We start from the raw sequence: 22,308 nt of genomic DNA on the forward strand, positions 1-22,308 counted from the left end.
CTCCAGAGATTCTACCAAGAGAGCCCGGCGACGGTCTTCTATCATATGTTGCAGTGCAAGGGGCCTGGTCGCCGGGGACAGTGGGGAGGGGTCCCAACGAGCCCAGTTTTGCCTGCACTATCCCTCCATAGGATCTACAGGTGGTATGTTGTGGTGCCAGTCAGCCTAATCCCATGCATCTTGGGGGGGGGGGGGTCTGTGAAGAAGAGAGAATTACCCTCCACTGAAGTTCGAGGCGGGCTGGAAACAACAAGAAGTATTGAATGCCTAGTTCACGTAGCCGCTTCTTTACACCCAAGAAGGAAGCTTATTGGTGCTGGATCACTTAAGTGGAGTCTGGAAATAACACGATTGTCCTGTTATCAAGTTTACAAGGTCCAGTTGTCCTGGCAGCTTACATGATGGCATTGGGGTCCTTTAAGTGGAGGAGATTGGCGAGCATGGGGCACAGTGGTGCTCAGGTAACTGGCGGTTGCACAGGCACACTGTGAGCTCTTTCCAGCGGGAAACATCATTTACTACGAAGGCCTTACCACGCATAACGTTTACCACAGTACACTTACCCTGCAAACGTCTTTTCAACGCGGGTGCCTGCCACGACCGTCTTTACCACGCAAGTACGTTCTGCGTGGGCTGGGGGGGGGGGGAGACGTGGTATTCCTTCCAGTCGTTCTGCGTGGGTTTGGAGGGGCTGGGGGTGCGGGGGGGTCTCCCCCCCCCCAAGAAAAAAAAAAAACAAGGAGCGGGTTACTTAAATAATTACTTAAATAAAAAAAACGCTCTTCAGTACCTCTGAAGTAAAAGGAAAGAGCCTCCCCCAAAGACGTGCCGTGTACGTCAAAATAGCAGTCCTTTTTAGGTCGAGCGACCTATCTCAATGCGCATGCGCATTGAGCGGTAGCGAGAGCGAGATATAAAGGGGCTTAAACAGAGGTTTAACTAGCTGGCGATTTGGTGCTGTGCCCGTGCGCTTTTAGGTCAATGCGCAAGCGCATTGACCTAAAATGCGCGTGCACAGCTTCAAATTGTCAGCCATCTGTTGCCCAGCTTGGTGCCGCTCCACCCCCTGCGGCATCAAAGGCTTTCACGGCCGGCCGGCCGGCCGGCCGGCCGTGTCTCCTTTTCTTTGAACTTATTTAATGTGGTGTTTTTTTATCCCCCTCGCTTTCAGTTTAACGGCCGGCCGGCCGTGTCTCCTTTTCTTTTAACTTATTTAATGTGTTTTTTTTTATCCCCCTCGCTTTCAGTTTCACGGCCGGCCGGCCGGCCGTGTCTCCTTTTCTTTTAACTTATTTAATGTGGGTTTTTTTTTTTATCCCTTCCCCCAGCGTTTGCTTGGCTCACAGCCACTTCCTGTGGCTCTCACCCAACTTCCATGACTTCTCCAAACCTCCTCTCTATTGTTCCCCACTCCTCCCGTCTCGTTTTATTGCAGCAGATGCCCGAATTGCAAGGCTCACAGATACAACCTTCCAGTTTCTTTTGATTGCCTCCTCCTGTTGCTCAACCACCTGAAAAAAGCTTAACGCAGTTACAGATCCTAATGCGGTTAGAAACTTAGCATTATTAGAGCTGCTTGTTACTCATATTGCCTTGTTTTATTAATTGCTTTAACTTTAAGCATACCGACTCACTTAGCCCTCCCACAGCTCTGCCTGCCCGCCCCCAGGACCCCTCCGAGATCACTTTTTTTTTTTTGTTAAATTAATATTAATGCTTCTCAGTGCTTCATAATATAAGTGTGTCACAGCACCCCAGTGTGCTGTAAATAGTAGCCAGGGGCGCCGCACCAAGCACTCTGTTTGGAAAACAACAGATACACTTCATCACGTAAACAAGCCTAATCTGCAGTAATGGACCAGCATTCACTGTGTTGTGAAAATCACCCGCTGCTGGAAGCCCTGGCCTACTACTTCCGTACGCTGCGATACACAAATTTACATACATCTTTTGAATAAAACAAATTTACATACATTTTTTGAATAAAACAAAGTATAGGCTACTCTCAACTAGCACAATTTGCAGTGAGCGGGGCTTTAAGCTGATTCATGGCACAAGTGTGAATCACGGTTGTGGTGTTACTGCACACAACGTGACAAAGGCGTTTCTTCTGAACGTACCTGGTGCAGAATCCGGTCGCTATTAGTGCAGGTCAGTGTCACTGTATTTTTTTTTATCCCCCCCCTCCGCTTTTGCTTGGCTCACAGCCACTTCCTGTGGCTCTCACCGAACTTCCATGACTTCTCCACACCTCCTCTCTATTGTTCCCCACTCCTCCCGTCTCGTTTTATTGCAGCAGATGCCCGAATTGCAAGGCTCACAGATACTCTCTCAGATATCTCTTTAGATACACTCTCCTGCTCTCTAGAGATGTGGCCTAACGACCAGAGCTGCCATCTAAGTCACGTAAATACAAAACATGTTGCATTCCAAATGCTATAGGTGTCACATTCGCGAACGTTATAACTATTGGCGTTGTAAATGACAAAGCTATCAATTTAGCTATTTTAAAAACCAACAAATAAATAAAATATTTGTCATTTACAAGACCAATAGCTCCAACTTTTCTAATGCGAGACCTATTGCATTTCCAATGCTTGTTTAATTTTGGTAGACGTGTTTTGACGCTCGTTTCCATGGTGGATGGAAGTAAGGGCTGCTGGTGAAAGACGTGCAGGTGTCAGGTAAGAATATAATCTTTATTAAAAATATATACATATTTAAGCGCACATTAAATTAAAAGAATTTATAAATCTAAGGTAATTTGTAGGTTTTGATTGTTTAAAAAAAAAAAAAAAAAAAAAATAATCGATCGATTGGGTTGTTATGCAGTTAGGAACATTGTATTTAGCCTATCAATGTCGTTATGTAGATTTCAATGACATATGTGTCGTAATGTTTTTTTTTTTTGCGATGTTAAAACCTGCGTTCTAAAAAGCTGCGTGGTAAAGCCACTTGCGAACTAAAATTCGCGTGGTAATGCCATGCGTGGTACTTGTAAGTTTGTAAAATCATATATTCCTTTCCAGCAAGAAGGACGTTAAGTCGGAAACAGAGGTAAAAGACTTTAACCAGATCTCCAAGAATGTCAATGGATCACGGCCTTCCATCCCAGCACAGACAGTGCCATTTCCCCCACTGTAACTATCCGTGAGTCTACTGTGATCATCTTGGAGAAAATCTAGCTCTGCCACTAGAGAGACTATCTTGGTCTCCATCAAGATTTGAAAGCTTTCTATAGCCGGAAGGACAGTGTCTAGCTTGTCATGGGGGGCACCGGGTTGTGCATAGGGTCCTCAGGCTTAGGGGTTTCTGGCACTAAGGCACCATTGGAAGCTGATCTGCCAGCCAAAGTAGGCACAGATGAACGCGGGTGGCCCATCGCAAAGGTTAGGGATGGGGTGGGATTGGCAGCTGCGAGCGTGGTTCGATAATGTAGGTATAGTGAAGAAGAGTATGCAAGGGTGGCCTTGGTGTAGGTATGGCTCCAGCCTCACAAGACCTGTAGCACAAGTCTATTGGGGCAGGCGATCCTCACCCTAGAGCGGTGAAGCCTCAAAAAGGTAGTTGCAAGCAAAGCAGATCAGGTACTAAATGGGTGTAGGCTTACGGACATTCCACCGCGCCTTTCCAGATGAGCAGGCCCTGGGGCAGAATGTGTAGATACATTTTCAGCTAACTCCTGCATCCCAGCTGGTTCTCGGTATCCCGCTTTTGCTGGTGTGCCTACTGTACCCCAGAGATCGGACGAGTCTGTTGCGGCCACTGCAAAGTGGCCATTGTGGGAAGGCATGGGCCCTACTCCTCTTACGGGATGTGTAGTATCCTGGATGCTGCAGGGAATGTCTCAGAGTGTAGGTCCAGCAGTCAGCGGGCTCTGAAAACTTAAGTAGTGACTGTTTGGGGGAGTGGCTAGACAATATCTCCCCCCGTAAGGAGAATCAGCAATGGGTCAGAATCAGTCTTGTTGTCGCCCTCATGCTGGCTAGGTCTGGCTGCCGGGTGCCTCATTTTGTTAGTATTGATAGAGTTCTTCAGGGCAGACCTGGAATGAGGACTGTCGTTGGTAGAGAGTTGAGAGGGGCTAAGAGTGTGAGGTCACAGGCAGTAGCTAGGATAATCAAGTTGCCCGTGTTCTTGGGTGGATCTACAGGATGCCCATGCTTGACCACCAAGGAGAAGGAAAGAAAAAGATCCTGGTGGAATGCTTGAATTAATCTCAGCCAGTGGTAATTACTCTGGGTCAGATGCTAGTCAGTTGTTTTTTTCTGTTCACTTTACTTATACAGACAGGGTCCAACAATAAGCCATCAGCCTCCCTCCTGCTTCAGTAGGAAAAGTTCAGCCCCAACTACTAGGCCAGGTCTCCTTTGGACTGCAACAAAGGCAATCCCAGACCGGTTTCATCTATGCTAGACTGCATCAGCAAGGTGTAGCATCAGTCCTATGGCACACTGAGCTACAGGCTCTAACTCTATACATATCTATCGCACTTAAGATGCATCACTGTAAAAAGACAAAATATGTTTAATTAATCTCAGCCACAGGTAATTCCTTAGGGGAATATTGACATCCACTTTTTAAAATTTCTGTCGCGCTACAGGCAGACAGAAACTTTATTTAAAATCACAAACGAGATGAAAAACGATTATAAGGAAAGCACAAAGTAATTCCCAACAGAGCAAATTACAAGTATTTTCAAATAACCCTTTTTTTGACACCCTCAATTTGTGGTGCCTGTGTTTATAATAGAGTTATTTGGCATGCTTTTTTTTCCACCACCCAATTCTCTTACCTCTCTTGCGCGTTCTTTTTCATCGTTGCATTCTCCTATTATCATGTTTTCCCGATGTTCTCTTCCTTCTCCCTTTTCCCCTGATCTCTAGGTCAAAGTCCGATGTTGAAAATAAGTGCACGCCATCATCAACAACGTGCTTAGATTAAGAGCCCGAATATTTTCCAGATGTTGTCGTTTTGCCTTTGCCATCCCTTACCCTGTGTATTGTGTTTTTTTGCCTCTCCCTCTTGGCTCAGTAAGCCGTCCAGCTCTCGTACTTCCATCCCCATTCGACCTCATCCTGTCATCCTAGAGGTTTAGGCCTCCTTTATTAAGGTCAGAAGATGATGTGATGCTGCAGTCGCTGATGGATCTTCTTCAAACATTCTAGTTGCCTAGCAACGCCTCATTCCAATTGTTGCGTCACGCTGCCGAGTGTGAGGTAATAACCGAGAAATGCAAATCATGAGGCTCCATGGTTTTATTTGTTACGTGATGTAAGTCACTATACGGCTCACTTTGTGCACCTCATGTACTTACTTTGGAAATACCTGGAGGATTTCATATTTTGTACGTGTATTTTTAAAGGACAAGCATGGCCATGCGGGCAACAGCAAGCTCTATAGTGAACAAAGCGAAGTACCAGTTTGGTATAATCCAAAACTGCCTCTGTCACTTGTGCTATGAAAAGACTTTACTTTATTCCTAGAAATCCCTTTGTTAACACCTTTACTAACAGTAATACGAGCAAGATTTGTTCCCGTTATAAATTATGGTTTGGTGAAGATGCAATTTTGGCTTCTCAGATCCTACTCTAATCATTTTTTCCTCTTCCTAATTCTTTAAGTCAAGCTCATATTATACTGTAATTCAATTTACAGCAGATATCACTAAAGTTGATGCTTCCGTTTCTCATCAATTGCGACAGGATGAAGAACGCGTGGAACACGTACCTTAAAGAGGCGATCTAAACTGCCATATCATCAGCCTCAGCCTGCTTTAATTCCTGGAAGGATTATTTTACCACTGCAAAAAACACTCTGCAGCTGGGAGCTGTTTTGGTTCTTCCATTGTCAGCTGAGCAGTTTAAGAAGGTGTCTAAAAAGCAACTGAAAATATTATCCTACAGAATGGATTCGGAATGGTTTAACTCCGAAAAAATCCTCAGCCTATACGGCTACTACATTCTCAGTAAATGTAATACTAACTTACCTGCTCGTCCCAATGGCTTAGATGGTTATTCGTTCTTTATTTGTTTACAATTATTAATTCCACTTTCGAAATTCCGCTATGCTTGGCCAGAGAATAAACATTCTACAATAAGCTGTTTTTATGTGGTTATTTGTTTGAATTCTTAACCCACGTTATTTGTGTATGTCACTACTTAAGGTTATAAAGAAAATGGTTAAGACCATTTTTCCATAGAAATGGCTGCGGTCACGCGAAAGAAGTTGTGAATTATGCTCAGTCATAAAAATGTGCAAATGTCATACTGCTTAGTCAAGTACATGAATGTGGTCATTAGTCTGCAGGGTGAAAGGAGGTAGGGAGGCTCATGAAGATGGTCACTCCTTGGTGAACTTCTGTCTTATAGGCTGAGAGTATTTTTTTAATAAAGTGTTTTACCTTGGTATGGACCTTTTAAGGTTAATTCCTTTCATGCTTATGTACTATCAGAAATTTGTAACCTGTGTAATGTCATTGGACGTTCTTCATGGATATGTACTGTAGGAGAGTAGGATCTGCTTCCTATGGTTACCCCCACTTTTTGCTGTGGTTCACTGGTTTTTCAACTTTAGTCTGGCTGTGGCCCTGCTAATCAGGCCCACAGCCTAGCTGTTCTCTCTCTAAATTGATACCATGTACTTTAGGTACATACCAGATTGGTTACTGGGTCACCCTTGTGAGCCCCTGTATATGGTACCTTAGGTACCCAGGGCATAGGGACCCCAGAGGCCTACCAGGGGCTGCATGTGTTGTGCCACCCCTGGTTAGCCTTCCAAACGGACACCACAGGTCTGCATCTGCAGCCTGGGTATGGTGGTGTAATCATCCTTTACTTAGATACAGTATACCTATATCTATATAAATATATAGACACTTATTAACCTATAAGTCACTCCTATGGCAGGCCTTGACAATCCTGGAAGCAGAGTGCTTGGTTTTGTGTGAGAGGGTGCCCTAGCATGAGCTGAACCCCTGTGCAGCTTTCGGAACCATCTCCTTATAGCTGTTCCATGATATAGCCATACCATATACTCGAGTGCATTATAATCCTCGCGGTTAATGCTAACTTTGGTTTGGCTTCATCAAAACATGTTGTGTAAGGTGTCAAACACTTTGGAATACTACCCCCTGACAGTTCTGGTGGCAGGGGTAGCATTGCACCCTTCTAGAGGGACAAGACATGTACATACTGGTTATCCCGGTTAAAGTTAAACAGAGCCTCAGCATCACAAAATGGATGCTGCTGCTACAGACACAAGTCTGCCCTCCTGCTGCTAGACGAAACTCTGGCAGGGAAGGCCTGGACAATAGGTTTCCTGTCTGGGGAGGTGCCAGCATCTCCCCAGACAGGCTTTAGAGTACTGGTGCAGTGTGGGTTGCATTCAGGGAATGCTTTTCAGACACTGCCTGGGGAGCACAAGGTGCTCCATGCATTTCCCAGTTCAAACCGGTTGCTGGGGCACCCAGCGCTAGCGCAAAACTGGACGAAGGGGTGTAACCACCCCCTCCCCAGGTCCTTCCATAGGTGGGACCCTAGAGTTAGTCCAACCCCTAAACTTGCTATAAGAATAGGATCCCAGTCGCTAGGACTTTAGATTACCCTGGACGAAACTCTGATACATAAATCTTGGACCTTCGACAGTCCAGATCGACTGGAAGAAATCTCCCTTGTGGTCAAGGTGTGACCACCCTGTTCAAACAGGCAACAAAAGCATCTTTGCCGGTCTGCATTTTCGAGGCTCCCACAGACTCTGCGACCCAGGACATGGACTTCCAGACATCTCTGACGCTGACCTGAGCTCCTAGCAAAGCTGAGAACTGTAGCGGACACAAGAGACGTGGGACCGGAACTCCTGGACATCCTGCATTTTTGCAACTGCACCTACTTCCCGATGTTTCCCAAAGTTGTGCATTGGGGTATTTGAAGCCCCTGCCCCGAGCACCTTTTGCACCGAAGCGAGTGTCCCGTGGGCCCGCTTTGTGCATTTCCGCTTGAGGCTCCTTTGCAGTTCCTAGTCCGTTGGCTAGTGAGCCCCCATGAAGGACAATCACTTGTTTCTTGAGCTTTTCTGGTTGCCCCAGACGTGCTCTCACTCCTCTCCAAAGGAGGAGTCCCCCAGACCTTGCTGGTCTGAACTGAAGCCAATCTTGTCATCTTGCGTGGATTGCTGTTGCCAAGGCTTGTTGGGTCCAATCCCAATTCTGACGCTGCATCACTCGAGAACCTTTGTGGAACAGTTCGAATCCAGCTCCTGGTTGTCGTTGATGCCTTCTGGTTCTCGTGGCTGAAGAGTCAAGCTTCACCATTTTCACTTGAAAACACGTGGCATTGGCTGGCATCCTCTCCTCGCCATTCTGGTCACTGGCTAGTGACCCAGACTCTGTCCCCTCTGCTTTCAGGTTCTTCAGATCTCCGATCCACCCTTGGATCCTCCCGGACACTTTTCCTCTGGTCGCCTGCAGCATTTCTTCGCAGCTCTCCATTGGAATCGTCGACGAAACCCTTCACCAAAAGACACCTATGCACCCGGCCTCCATGGGTGAGGTAACTCAAGTACTCCAGTAGTCCCAAGGGTCTTGACTCTCGAAGTGTCTAAGTCTAAAAGGGTTCCATCGTAGCGCACCTCTAAGTGTCCTTAATCTTTTAAATTGTAACTTGTTCGTTCTCCTTGCAAAGTCAATGGTGATCCGCGGCTGTGTTTAGACACTTCACGCGTTCCCCGTGGGCCCCCTGCATCCTAATCTTGGGTGGTTCCAGGTAGCCCCAGTGGTTCTACAGGCCCTAGGTCTGCTTTCTAACCTTCACGTGGTTCTTATACCACTATTTTAGTATATGGTTGTGAGGCCCCTAGGGCAGAACGTGTACTGTGCAACTTATCGTATGCTAATTAAGTTCCTTGTATTGTACTTTTACCTCTGACCTCATAAAGAGACCAGAGGGGTTGTGTTTAGATTACATACATATATATTTGATATATACCTTGTGCGGTGTGCTTTCATTTGATAAGTCAAGAGATTATTACTTGTAAATCAACTTGCTTAACTCACCTCTAAGTCTCAGTCTGAAGGCTTCTCTCCACAGCTACCATTAGGATAGCTTTCTAGAAGGTTGACTTTACAACCTACCATTGTAGTGTAGTTCCAATATTCCCAATAGGCTCTGTGCATTGGAATAATATATCCTATAGATTTGACGTAGGACTTAGGTCGACTAGGTTTTTATCGAATATACTAAACTTAATAGTGAGTGCCAGCCAACGCAGAAGTCACTAGAAACTTTCTCGAATTCACAAGAAGGGATTAGTTTCCGACAACCGCATAAACATGACAACTTTGTTTCCCAAGAATAAGAATATATCTCTCAGAGTCGCGGAAAGTATTTCACTTAGTCAATCGTGCATGCTTCGTTTCTACAGAGTTGCAGAGAAATAGAGCGACAGGCGTTTTCAATAAAAAGGTTTCTTGAACAGTCTTCTTTCTCATACAAGAGAAGTGAACTGCTACAATCGTTATGCAGACTGCAAAGTATAATGCGTACAGCGAGAATAGTATTATAAAATAATACTGTAAGAGCATTGTATGGTTTCTAAGCCATATAAAAATACATACATAAATACACAGGCTAAAATACTCAACTGGTGCTTCTAAAATACGCCTACCCCAATGTACCTAACTTAAGTCTAGTACGAGGGAAGAAGTAAGTATTGTGTAGCATATGTTTTCAGTTTTCTTTGCTAAGAATCTACCAAAGGTTTCTCTAGGTTCTAATCAGCTCCATACCTTGGTTAGAATGAAGGAGGTCTGGTATCTCTGTCTCTGGGCTCGATTTCCCAACACCCCACAAAGGGAGCTTGGAAACACTGGAGCTGGATTCTCGGCAGGAGAAGGGAAGCTTCCTGATCAGTGAGTGAGCTGGAGAGTCAGCTTCCTTCGGCACTTGCTGAAGCGAGCTGCGTCGGGCAAGTAGATAGTCGAACTTCTCCGAACCACCGTAGTTTGCTATAGCAAGTGAAGGTATATTTATATCTTGAAGGTGTTTAGGAATGCCACAATTTGACGTAAAGTCGGGCATATGAACGTCAGGAAAGAACCCCTAGGGACTAGTTGTTCTTTGTAAAGTAACTGAGTTCTTGGTCAAATCAATATTTAAGCAAGGGGAAGTTCCCTAACTGCTTAAACTGATTTTCCAAGAAATCGTTGAGACGTTTGGTACGGGTGGAAGTAGCCAAGCCTGTATTTGGGTAGCATGGGCTATGCCTAAATAAGGGCAATGTGAATTGTACCCATATAAGGGCATGAATCGGGAAAATTCACTCGGAGCTCTAAACGCCACACAACACCATCAATAAGGGTCGTTTGGACTAGTGCAAGGTACCCACTAGAATGGTGGACATCATATGCCAGCCCAACCTCTCACATGTACTATTTGTAGCTGTTGAGCTGTATAACATTCTGGGATCTTTTCTTATAATTACTGTTGGCACATTTGCACTTTATTCAGCTTACTTTAGTGCGGAGCTTTATTTTTTTATGTTATGTTTTCCATTGTATTGTAGAAACCTTTTATGGTTTTAACTAACTGAAATAAAGGCTATCTATACCCAATCCAAAGATTCCACTGCAATCTAACTTTTATTGTTAACTACTGTCAAAGTTACATTCGCCAGGCAAAACTATCTAATAATGTCAAATATAATTTTTTTATATAACATTTCTGTTGCTAGTTCGAATCTTTCTGGAGTCATTCACATAGCTCTTCTGTTTTCCAATATAGTAGTTAAAGCACTCTTATTCATCCAATTCTCTTTTCACAACGCTGAGAATTATGGTTGGAGATAGTAGAAATTTACTCTTTTACGTATTTTAAGAGCTTCTAAAATGGGGAGTTTTGAATCCTCCTGCGCCCTTTCCTTCACATAGCATACATTAACCCATGGATTAAAAGAAGCCCAACATTTTTCTAACACGGTTTTTAGTTGAAGCAATTTCTGTGAAGGGAACCAATAATGAGCGACCAAAGGTGTCAGCGTCATGAGAGAAGAGAGAGAGATGGGCGAGTGTCTCCAAATGGAACAGACTAATGACAGAATGTCATAGCCAAAGAACGTCATCACATTGACTACAACCCAATATGACTTGCTTCTAAATAATATAAACCACAACCAAATGTCAACAGACCACTTTGACTTTGGTTCAATACCTCAGAAATGTAAGGGCATGCAGATTTCGAAAGAGCTACTTTGCCATATAAAAGGTAGTACATGGCATTACAAATGTAGCATACCATCTGATACCACAAATCGTAATGGTTTTCATAAGGAAAGTCATGGCTGTTAGGTGGTTATTGAAAATTTGAGCGACGTTGAAACGGTAGAATTAAATTTGCCTGCTGTGCGTTGTTCAAATTTTTTGCTGCAGCAGGATGCCAAATAGGGCTTAGGGGGAGGGCCGACCTTCGGGAGGCCTGCCCCTCCCGGGGGATTTTGGGCCGGGGGTGTAGCCAGAGCCCAATTAGGCTTGTTGGGCTTCACTTGGGCTAGGTTTGGGCTGGGGGCTATTTAGCCGGCCATTTTGAGTCACTAGCCACCATTTCGGCCGTAGTGACACGGCAGCCGGCTGGGTAGGGCAGGGGAGCGATTTTGTGGTCGCTTTTGTGTTTCTGTACCTGGTTTGCAGAGTTTTTACGTGGCGCCGATTGTCAGCAGCGCGCCGTGGGGTGATTCAGCGATGTTGTCTGTGCCGGAGGAGGACCTACGTGTGTCGGTGGCACTTCGCCTCTTGGCGGAAGTGGTCCACATGGACATGCTGCGGCCCGTGACCGAGGTGAGACCCCCAAGCGGGCTGCGAGCAGTGTTGCGGCGGCGGTATTGACTTGCTCGCCGCCGCGGACCCATAAGCGTCGATCGGATGTGGAGGGGGGCAAGGCCGCGCCTTACACTGAGACAGGAGGACGTGGCCGCACTGCTACGGCGGCTGCGCCTTCAAGGGAGGCAGGAGGGCGCGGCCACACTGCTACAGCGGACGTGCATGTGAGTGTGACAGGGGAGCATGGCCGCAATGCCAAATTGGCGACATCTGGCAGTAGGCGGGCAATGAAGACGCGGCTCGCGTTGAGGTTCAAGGCTGGGGCTGGGGGGGGCACTGGTGCAGCAACAGCTGGGGATAGGTCGGGGCGGCGTCCCCCATTGAAGTAGGCAGCGGCAGGACCTCCCCTCTCGATTGACAGTAGTGGGGAGGAGGACCCTGCAAGGGGGGGTGGAGAGGGGAGTGGGTGCTCAGGGGAATCAGGAGTGGGGATACGGGCGGGGCAGGGAGGCATTAGGAACGTGGAGGTGTGGGGGGGTGCCTGGATGGGTGGTGGGGCGGAGTCACAGCCGGCAGACACCAGGCGGGGGCCCGGCAGAGGGGCAGGTAACAGGGCGGGGGCGGAGAGGTGTCCCCGGGGCATGGGAATCGGCAGCGAATGGGGCCCTCGATGGGGACCAATGCCGTCCCTTGAGATAGGGGGATGGTTGGAGAGGGCAACGGAGGGGCTCAGGAATAGCTGGACGGAGCGGGATGGGTGGGGGTGGGGAGGGGTGCGGAGGGCGTTGGGGACCACGGATGCCTGGCACAGGTCAGCCGGGTTTGGGACGGTGGACGCGTTGGAGTGGAGCGATGCGGAGGGGGAGGACCTTGGTTTCCCAGGGGTGATGGCATGGGGCGCCTCGGTGTGTGGGGGGGGGGGGTCGTGGTCCCGGGGGTCACTGCAGGTACATCGGGTGAGGGTTGGTGGCGGATAGTCGGTGACTCGGGGTTTGGGGTGTCGGCGGGAAGGGCGGATACGTCGACATGCTGAGGCTGTTACATAGAGAGCTTACAGCAAAGGAAGAGTTCAAAGAGGAGGAGATAGAGCTGGCTAAGAGACCGAGGGTGCCCATGACCATTGAAAATTGGTCGGCAGCTTTTCTGATTTTTATGTGTACTGCGAGAAGTACCCCCGAGAGATCCGTGGCATTGTTCAAGTACATGGACGTGGTCAGGCGAGCGCAGGTCACATACGGCGGGTATGCATGGTCGCATTACGATGAGTTTCGGGCCCAGTTGGCTTGAGACCCGGAGACAATATGGGGCTGGTGGGGGGGGTGAGATAGACTCGGACTTGTACCAGCAGACCACAGGGGAGGGCCAAGTTCGGCAAAACAATATATACAGTAAGCGGTCTCCCTCTCGCCCCTCGAGCATGCTGGGATTTTAACAAAGGCACGTGCACCAGGCAATATTGCAAGTTTCGGCACAAATGTTTGAAGTGTGCAGGAAAACACCCCGTGGTGCAATGCTGGGGGACAGGGGCAGATGTCTAACCAGGCTGGGCAACAGCTGACAGGGGGGGGGGGGGGGACTTTGGGCAAAGGCTCATACTCCCATTAAACAGGAATTGTTGGTGTCCTATCCACGGACCAAGGACACAGCACTGTTGCAACAGGGTTTTCAAGAAGGGTTCTGGCTGGGCTATGAGGATCCGAGGGCGGCCAGGTGGGCGGAGAATCTGAATTCCGCAAAGTCGCACGGTATGGTGGTGTGGGTCAAACTGTTGAAAGAGGTCTGGGAAGGGCGCATGGCTGGGTCCTTTCAGGAGTAGCCCCATTCGGAACCTGATCATCTCACCAATTGGAGTGGTGCCGAAGAAGGAACCGGGACAATACAGGTTGATTCAACACCCGTCATGGCCGGAAGGGGCGCTGATTAATGATTTCATAGCAACCGAGTTGTACTCATCAGTGGATGTGGCGAGGCAGTTGGTCACGACGGTAGGGACGGGCACCCTCATGTCAAAATGCAACATAAAGTCGGCAATTCAGCTGCTCCCAGTGCATCCTGATGATTACCAGTTGTTGGGGATTCAGTTTGACAGGTCTATTTTCATAGACAAAGCACTGTCCATGGGCAATTCCATATTGTGTGCCTTGTTTGAGTTCTTCAGCACATTCTTACAGTGGGCGTTTTCATGGCGCACCGGCAAAGAGACGGTGACATACTACCTGGATTACTTTTTTCTGGTGGTATTGCCCGGTTCTGCGGACTGTCAGCAGCAGCTAGCTAATTTTGAAGAGCTCATGAGCTACCTGGGATGCCACTGAACTAGAGAAGACATAGGGTCCCAGTACAGTGTTGTCATTTCTTGGCATTGAACTAGATTCAGGGACGATGGAAGCCTGTGTGCCGGGGGACAAAAAAAGTGCATATGCTGTTGTTGATCGACAGCTGGCTGGCCAAAAACAAGGTGACAGTCAGAGAGGTACAGGTCCTGTTGGGACACCTGAATTTCATGTGCAGGGTGGTGCGAGCGGGGCGCACGTTTTGCAGATGGTTGGGTTTATTTCTGGCTGGTTTGACCCTCCCCCACCACCATATGCGTCTGTCGGCTGGCACTAAGGAAGACCTGCGCATGTGGCGGACCTTTGTGGAACACTTTAACAGCATTCCAATGGCACTTCCTGTGGGGTGGGAATGGGATGTTACCATCTCCTCAGACACGGCGGGGGCAGGAGGTTTTGGCCTCTACTGACAGGGGCGGTGGTGCGCAGAAGAATGGCCGCCACATTGGAAAAACGGGGGGAGGGGGAGCATTGCGTTTCTGGAGCTCTTTCGCTGGTGGTGGCCGTGACAGTTTGGGCTTGGGATGTGGTGCACAGGAAGGTGATCTTTAAGGTGGACAATATGTCAGTTGTGCAGGTGGTGAACAGGCAATCAGTCAGGGACGCTCAAGTTGTTGAGGGTTTTTGTGCTGCAATGTTTAGAAACATGATATTCTGTTTCAAGTCAGATATGTGCCTGGAGTGGACAATGACATTGCGGACGCTTTGTCTCATTCACAGTGGCAGAGGTTCCATGGGCTAGCCACGGAGGCGGACAAAGTCAGGACGCCGGTTCCAGCGGGGATGTGGTCGGTAGGAGACAGAGGGTCGTTCAGTTGGTAAGAGGGTCACTGACCCCATCCACTTGAAAAGCGTACGTACAGGCATTGCGAGAATTCCTTGACAGTGGCGCGACGTGGCGTGGGCAGCACTGGGTGCGGGAGGAGCAGGTAGTCCAATTAATTTTGTTCATGATTGACAAGGGTCTGTCCAGAGTGACGATAGCGGGCAAATTGTCGGCTATAGCTTTCATGGGGAAACTGTGGTGGGGGTATGCTCATTCGGCTGGGGAGTTGGGTACTCGACTGCTGGAAGGCTGGGCAAAGGAGAGGGGTAGCAGACCACAGCGGAGGAGCCCCATATCAGTCTGCATTCTGGCCGGCTTGATTCGGCTTTTGACCCTGGTATGCCGTAATACGTAAGAGGTGGTTTTGTTTTCCACGTTAATGTCCTGGATGTACTTCGGGGCCTTTCGGGTTTCGGAATTGTTGGTTGAGAGGGGGACGAGGGGAGTGTGGTAGGGGGAGGTTGAATTGCGGGGCGATCAGGTGGTTGTACAGCTCAAGCGTTCTAAGACAGACCAGTGGGATATGGCGACATGGGTGGTCAAGGGACCGGTGGTGGACAAGGCAGTGTGCCCCGCGGCCTGGGGGGAGAAGTTGGCCAGGGAGTTGGAGCGGGTAGACAGGGAGATATTTCAGCGTACAGGGGGCTGCAGAGCATCAGCGTCTCAGCTGCTTTGGGGCGAGCCCTCCAGAGATTGGGGGAGGATCCCGGGCAATATGGGACTCATTCCTTCCGCATCGGTGCGGCCACGGACGCAGCCAAAAAGGGATTGGGGAGGGACGACCTTATGCGGTTGGGGCATTGGAAGTCGGATTGCTTTACAACATACATCCGATTGAGGGGCTCTGGGGTGAGGGATGTATGATGTTTATTTCCTTCCTCATATGTGTCTTTGCAGGTGTGGTGGCGGGGCCTGCTGCGGCGGAATTGTCCATATTCATCGTAAGACATTTTTTTGTAAAAAGGGCTGAACGTTAGGAGTATGGGAAAGGAAACGGTTTGAATCTGGGCTTGGCCGTGCAGTTGTTTCGGTGTCATTGGCGGGGTAAAGGGGGTATGAGATGGCATGAGTTGTTCCCAGTTTTGAATGGGGCGATCAGAGGTGGGATTTACCAGGATGTTTTGCTTATCCACTCCTGGTGCAGTGTAAAGGTCTGACCCTGTTAAACAGATGAAGAGGGACCTCTTAGAGATCAAACAGCAGTGGTCAGGTTGTTACGTGGTTTGGTCAGAGTTTATTCCCAGGAGACAGTGGAGGGGAGCGAAGCAGCCAACCACGGTAGATAAAGCAAGGAGGAAGGTCAACCGGGACATGCGTTTGTTTTTGTGACAGGGAAGGTATTGGGAGAATGGAGCATCTGGAGCTGCGATATGCAGCAGTTCACTTTTTTAGAGAGGATGGGTTGCATTTGTCCCGGTGCGGAATGGAGTTGTACATTATTCAGATCAAAGAGGTTTTAGACAGGGCGTTGGACAACCGTAGATATCTGTGGCGACAGGGTCCCTAGTTGGGGGGGGGAGGGGGAGATCAGAAAAGTCTGGGGGACAGAATTTTCTGAGTGGCTCTTTTTCCTGGGTAATAGTTGGTAGGTCTGTTTACAGTTACAGTTTATGGGTTGGGAAAGGTCACTCTGGGAGCACCCAGGAAGGGCAAGTAGCATAAGAAGGGTACATAGATAACTAGGTTACGAAAGGTTAAGAAGTTGCAAGTTTTGGGGTTTTTAAATGGTTGCAAAGGGGAAACTTTAGAGGGGGGGTGGGGGTAAAGGTAGGCGGAAAATATTTAGTGAGGTTTCGTTTTGTACAGCACAGGCCAAAGGATTTGTTTTGTAAGGTGCACCAGTCTTCAATAAAGCGGCCTTTTTCACACTAACAAGCTGGTCTGTGCTGCACCCCCCTGTTGGCCCAATGAAAGGAATATCATGTTCCCTTTTGAATAAGAACATAGATTACAGTCCTCTTGAAAAGAGTTATCACAAGTGAGACTCAGCTGCGTTTTTGTGGTGGGGGTTCCATAGGCTCTGTGCTTTTCAGAGTTCTTTATTCTTGCTCGAAAATTGTTTAGTAATTAAACAGGACATGCCGGTTCAACATGTGATCAGGCAGCATAGCATCCACACAACTAGTCAAGACACTGCAGATACAGATATCTTCAAATCAGACCTAAGAATCTACCACGACCAGCGTTGATGTGATTTGCACCAAGGGACCCCTACCAATCGGTGAAGCACTAACAACCATACTCAATGCCTCCATCGAATCATACTCTTCCCGGATATCTGGAAACATGCCAACATCACGCCCCTGCTCAAGAAACCATCTGCTGACCCAGCCACACCTTCCAACTACAGACCCAACTCAAGCTCCTCAATGCCACGTAGTCTGGATTCAGGCCCAACAGCATTCATTGCCACATGAGATGATATCTGCATGATCCTTGACAGAGGAGACACAGCAACCATCATTCTTTCAGAACTTTCTGCAGCATTTGGCATGGTCTCACATCCCATCCTCGTCATGCCCCTGCACGGGATTGGTATCCAAGAACCTGCTCTCTGCTGGATCAGCTCCTTCTTAACAATGGAACACAAGCTTTCAGCCTGGCACCATACAACTTGGCAGCCCACGAACTCATCTGCGGAGTCCCTCAAGATTCATCGCTCCGCCCCACCCTATTCAACACATACATGATCCCTCTGGCCAATTAATCCGTGCACATGACATCAACATCCTCTCCTATGCAGACAACATGCAACTCATACTCTCCCTCTCGGACAAGACCCCCAGCACAAGAAACAAGTTCAGCGTCTACAGATAGCCAACTGTCTCAAGCTCAACATGGGCAAGGCAGAGGTAGCGATCTACAGCAAGAACACCTCACCATGTGATTCCAACTGGTGGCCGGCCAAACTCAGACCCACACCAATAATACATGCCAGGAACCTCAGAATAATCATCCACAGCAAACTGGACATCACTTGACAAGTCAAAGCTGTCACTGCATCCTGCTTCCACACCCTGAAGATTTTAGGGAATATCTTCAAATGGCTCCCAAGCAACACAAAAAATACTATCACTCACACCCTAGTCATCAGCAAGTTGTACTATGGGGACACTCTTTACACCTGGGAACATATAAACACATACAAGTATCAAGTACAAATCCTATACATAAAAGCATTATATAATTTTTTTTAACAACAAAATCCAGAGCAAACCTCTTTGAATCATAATTCAAATGAGGAATCAAATAATTCTTGCAAAATAAGTTAGAATCATTAATCCTTTTATATTATATGTATTCCCCTCTCCCAAACAAAAATACAACATTTTGTAACATTACAATTCATGTTGTTTCTTACTTCTCAAATATTTCACATTAGAAAATTAATATTACATTGAAAAGACCTTGTGGATATTGCTCTAGTTGCTTTCCTCTGTAAAGGGACTGTAACATGAAGCCTTCAATTCATAAAACAATGATTTTTTCATATTTCGATTTGTTTTCACGCAGTGATTTTTCTAATCAGTGATTTTGTACTACAGTCATCCCAGGGGATCTGACCTTTACATTGAAGTAATAAATATGCAAATGATGGGTTGTTACTATACTTCATTCAAAAGTAACCTATTTTAGCAACAGTGAATGACATTGTCAATGGACACCTTATCGGTGTGGATAATTGTGTCTGAAGGCATATAGGAACAAACATGGTTTTAAATCCAAACAGAAAAATCAATCAGGTAACATATAAATGGAACACATTTATTTTAATTAGTATGGCCAAAATTCCAAATCTGCCTGTCATGCATATACGAAGCTGAGCAACGGACAACCGTCCATTCCAACAGAACAGAGTTGCAGGGCATTTCAACAAATTCATTAATCCCCATAATTTTTCACATTGATACATGCCTGCATCTAGTGGGCAAATACAATTCAACATCAACAGACCACTTTGATTCAGTCAATGGGAATCGCAGAACTGCAATAGGCGCACAGATTTCAAACAGATTTGGGACAGTAGTGTATCGGACAGTTGTACAATACTTAGGCGAGACCATTGGTGGCGTGTCTCTGGGAAGAGTAGACTAGATCTCAAACAAGAGTGGCACCGAGGGAAGTGCGGTGTCACCACTCAGTAGTGTAACCAGTCATCAGCAAGTAAACATGCATGGAATAAGTGAAGGATATCCGTCACATACTGCTGGCCAATCAGAGGGCTTTAATGTAGTCCACCTCTGAAGGTCACAACCAGCTACATCCTATGACCGCTTCTTGACATATCACAATGACACTTGCATATGAGATGATGGTAACAAAGTCCATGTTTGCAAATAACGACATAATTTCTTTCTCCAACCTATGTTGGCTCAGTACCATACACTTCTAAACAAAATATCTCAGAATGGAGAACTCAATACTGCAACTAGGTAAGAGTGTCTATAAATCATAAAAAATATCACAAAAAGAGCTACACAACAATTCAAAGCGGCTAGTGTATTGAAAACTCTCTCTAACACCCCTCTTCTCTACCACATTGCTATTGGCTGTGTTAAATAACATGATTCCAGCCCCTCTGTGGTCATCATGCATGACACGGAAATGTTTCCCACAATAACAAAACGCAAAGGCAGCATCCTTCTGGCCACACATCCCTTGCTGCCTCGAAGAAATAAAAAATATGACATTGTACAGTAGTACACACGGCCTAATAGTCAAGCTAGGTACAAGTAAGAGGTGCCCAGTATTATCTGTCCTAATGTATACCACATTGGTTCAGGCAGTGGTGCTAGAACAATTTTTAGAATGGGGATGCTACTAATAACGCTGAAAGCATAGAAACTTTGAAAAATCTGAGTGTCCTACACAAAAAAAAGAGTGTGGCAAATGTGCATGCCCGTTCAGCAGGAGAGTGTTTTGAGTGTGGTATGAAGCTGGTAGTGCATTTTGGAGCGCTGGTGAGGTAGCGCACTGTTATTTACAGAGAGTATATTTTCTGTTGAAATGACAACTACATTTGAAAAAAGGTACAACTATCGGTTTCAGCAAATTTAATAATTTGCAAATCACCAAGTAAAGTGTCTTGATCCTGCTAAAACCTTTATTTCCATCACACTTCGGAATTACAAAAAAGTGCATTTGTGCTTTCCAAATTTGTGATATAATTTGAAATATGTGTATAGCTCATTAACTGATATTGAAATATTGTGTGTTAGAAAACAACTGACATGCTACAGTATTTTCATCCCTTTCCTGAACCCCAGCAGGATTGTCAGCTAGATCAATAAATGCGAGTCACTCAGGCTTCCAATAAGCAGCAATTTGTCAGAAGACAGCCTATTTGACCTCTGTCTTTGAATGCACAGCGAATTTAACAAGATAGACAACATATAAAGGCATCTCTTTATTGCTTGTTCACCTTCTGAACTGCAGCAAGATTATTTTGTGGGGGTGCTGCAGTACCCCTACTTCCACCCCTACTTAGTCCAGGGCATCTAAAAATGTGTATTTTTTAAATCAACTTCAGTGCCCCACATAGGGCTAGGCTAGTACGTGCTATATAAATGTTGCAGTACAGTACCATACAAATGGTGGGAATGCACTACACAAACGCATTTAACACACACAACATTGTACACATACTTAATTTGCGTGCGTCTTGTGACTGGAAAACGGGATAACTACAAACATTAAATAAAGAAATGTAACGGAAAGAAACGCAACAGAGACCTTCGGTTTATATTTCCTAACTATGCCACAGTTTTTTCTGAAAATGTGGATACTCTAGTTTGCCCTTCCTGTGCCCTCCCAGAGCTCTTTGGCTACCTATCACGTTTATTTAATCTGGGAATAGCATTGCAAAAGGCCTCTGTGTCACCAGGACACAACGTTCCAGCCCTATGGTCTCCTTTTACAAAACATAATTTACTGGAGTCGAGATTATCTGTCACATTAAACCTAGCCAACACTACAACTCCCAGAATGCTCCGATGTATTCAATTAAACCCCAGGACGATAGAGAAGCTGCCCTGGTGACATGTGCCATCAGCTAAACTTCTCCTCCAGCTCCCACACCCATAGCCCCTGCAATAATAAGGAACAGCGAAATGCCAAACTGGCATCCACCTCGGGGGCTGCGAATTCAAACACGGTGCATTATGGGAGAGGATGTGGCGAACGGCCAAGGCGGCCGACTTCAAGGAGCTGGGGAATATATTGCCCTATTACTTACCGGCAAACATCATTCCAGAAGATTTACAGCGCAGCTAATATCATCTCACACTGTGAGGACATTTGTCTGGTGATTACGGAAACTGCGTCTGCTTGGAACTACAAAATGCATATTCACAGTGAAGCTCGACCAACTAGCGTTCACCCTATCTGGGTCAGAGATTTCTTGGTGAACCATGACAGCGGAAAGTAGCTCTAGTAGACCAGTTTTACCTTTAGCATTGTGGTACTTGTAGTCTTGTAAAGGGGAAAACAAACCTCCAAGTGCCAGGATGCAATCCACGCAATACATTTGCGACTTGCACCTAGCATAGGACAAAGGAATATATCTGAAGAGATGTAGCCCTGGTCCAGCAAGCCCGCACGGGGTCACGGATCTCCTTAAAGAAGAGTTTTTCAATCAACAGTAAAACCAATTTTGCTGGCACGAATTTTCAGTTGGGAATTTGGAATTTTCGTTGTGTGCGCGAACGGCGTCACACACGAAATAACTTCAAAGCGTTGATGAAAAATAAAGGCAGCATTAATATTCCGAGTCCTTGGATGGATTAATTAATTCTGGGTGTCGTAGTCTTCCTTTGTATCAATTCGATTACAACACCCTACAACAATGATGTGTATAGAGAAGTCTAAAAAGGTAAATGTGGTGTTTTGCCAACTTGGTCAAAGTGTCTGTCCTATACGTTGTCCAGCCGGTCCTGCCTTTTTGCTCACAGACCTTTAAATGGTCACACTTGTGATCTTTCACTCCTTGTAGAACACAAACACTTTAAGTACAAGAACGGAAGGTTATGTTGCCTAATAGGGCAGGAATAGTAGCCATATCTTGGAAAAAAAGATAAAATGTCCCTCCCTGGGCTTTAAATTCATGGTCCATAAACTAAAGTAACGAATTCCGCCATGACACCCGGATACCACTAAACAGTGAAGAGATCCGAACTTCCCTTTGACAATTTACTGACTTCAGGCGTATTAGACCATTCGAAGTCGAACTAAATGAGAACTACAGTTCCCAGAATACATTAGTTTGTTGACTGAAAGCCCAGGGAAGGATCTCGTGGGTCCATCTATAAAACGAGGGTTTAAGTACACGTTGATATCCATGC

At 46.6% G+C, this 22,308-nt stretch overlaps 1 protein-coding gene across 2 annotated transcripts in view; it reads right to left on the reverse strand.

The window, feature by feature from the left end:
* Window positions 1-22,308, reverse strand: part of CLSPN (claspin) — a 449,296-nt gene that overhangs the window by 426,620 nt on the left and 368 nt on the right. The gene's annotated exons all lie outside the window — the stretch shown is intronic.

Source organism: Lissotriton helveticus, chromosome 3_1, assembly GCF_964261635.1.
Source record: "Lissotriton helveticus chromosome 3_1, aLisHel1.1, whole genome shotgun sequence".
NCBI lineage: Eukaryota > Metazoa > Chordata > Amphibia > Caudata > Salamandridae > Lissotriton > Lissotriton helveticus.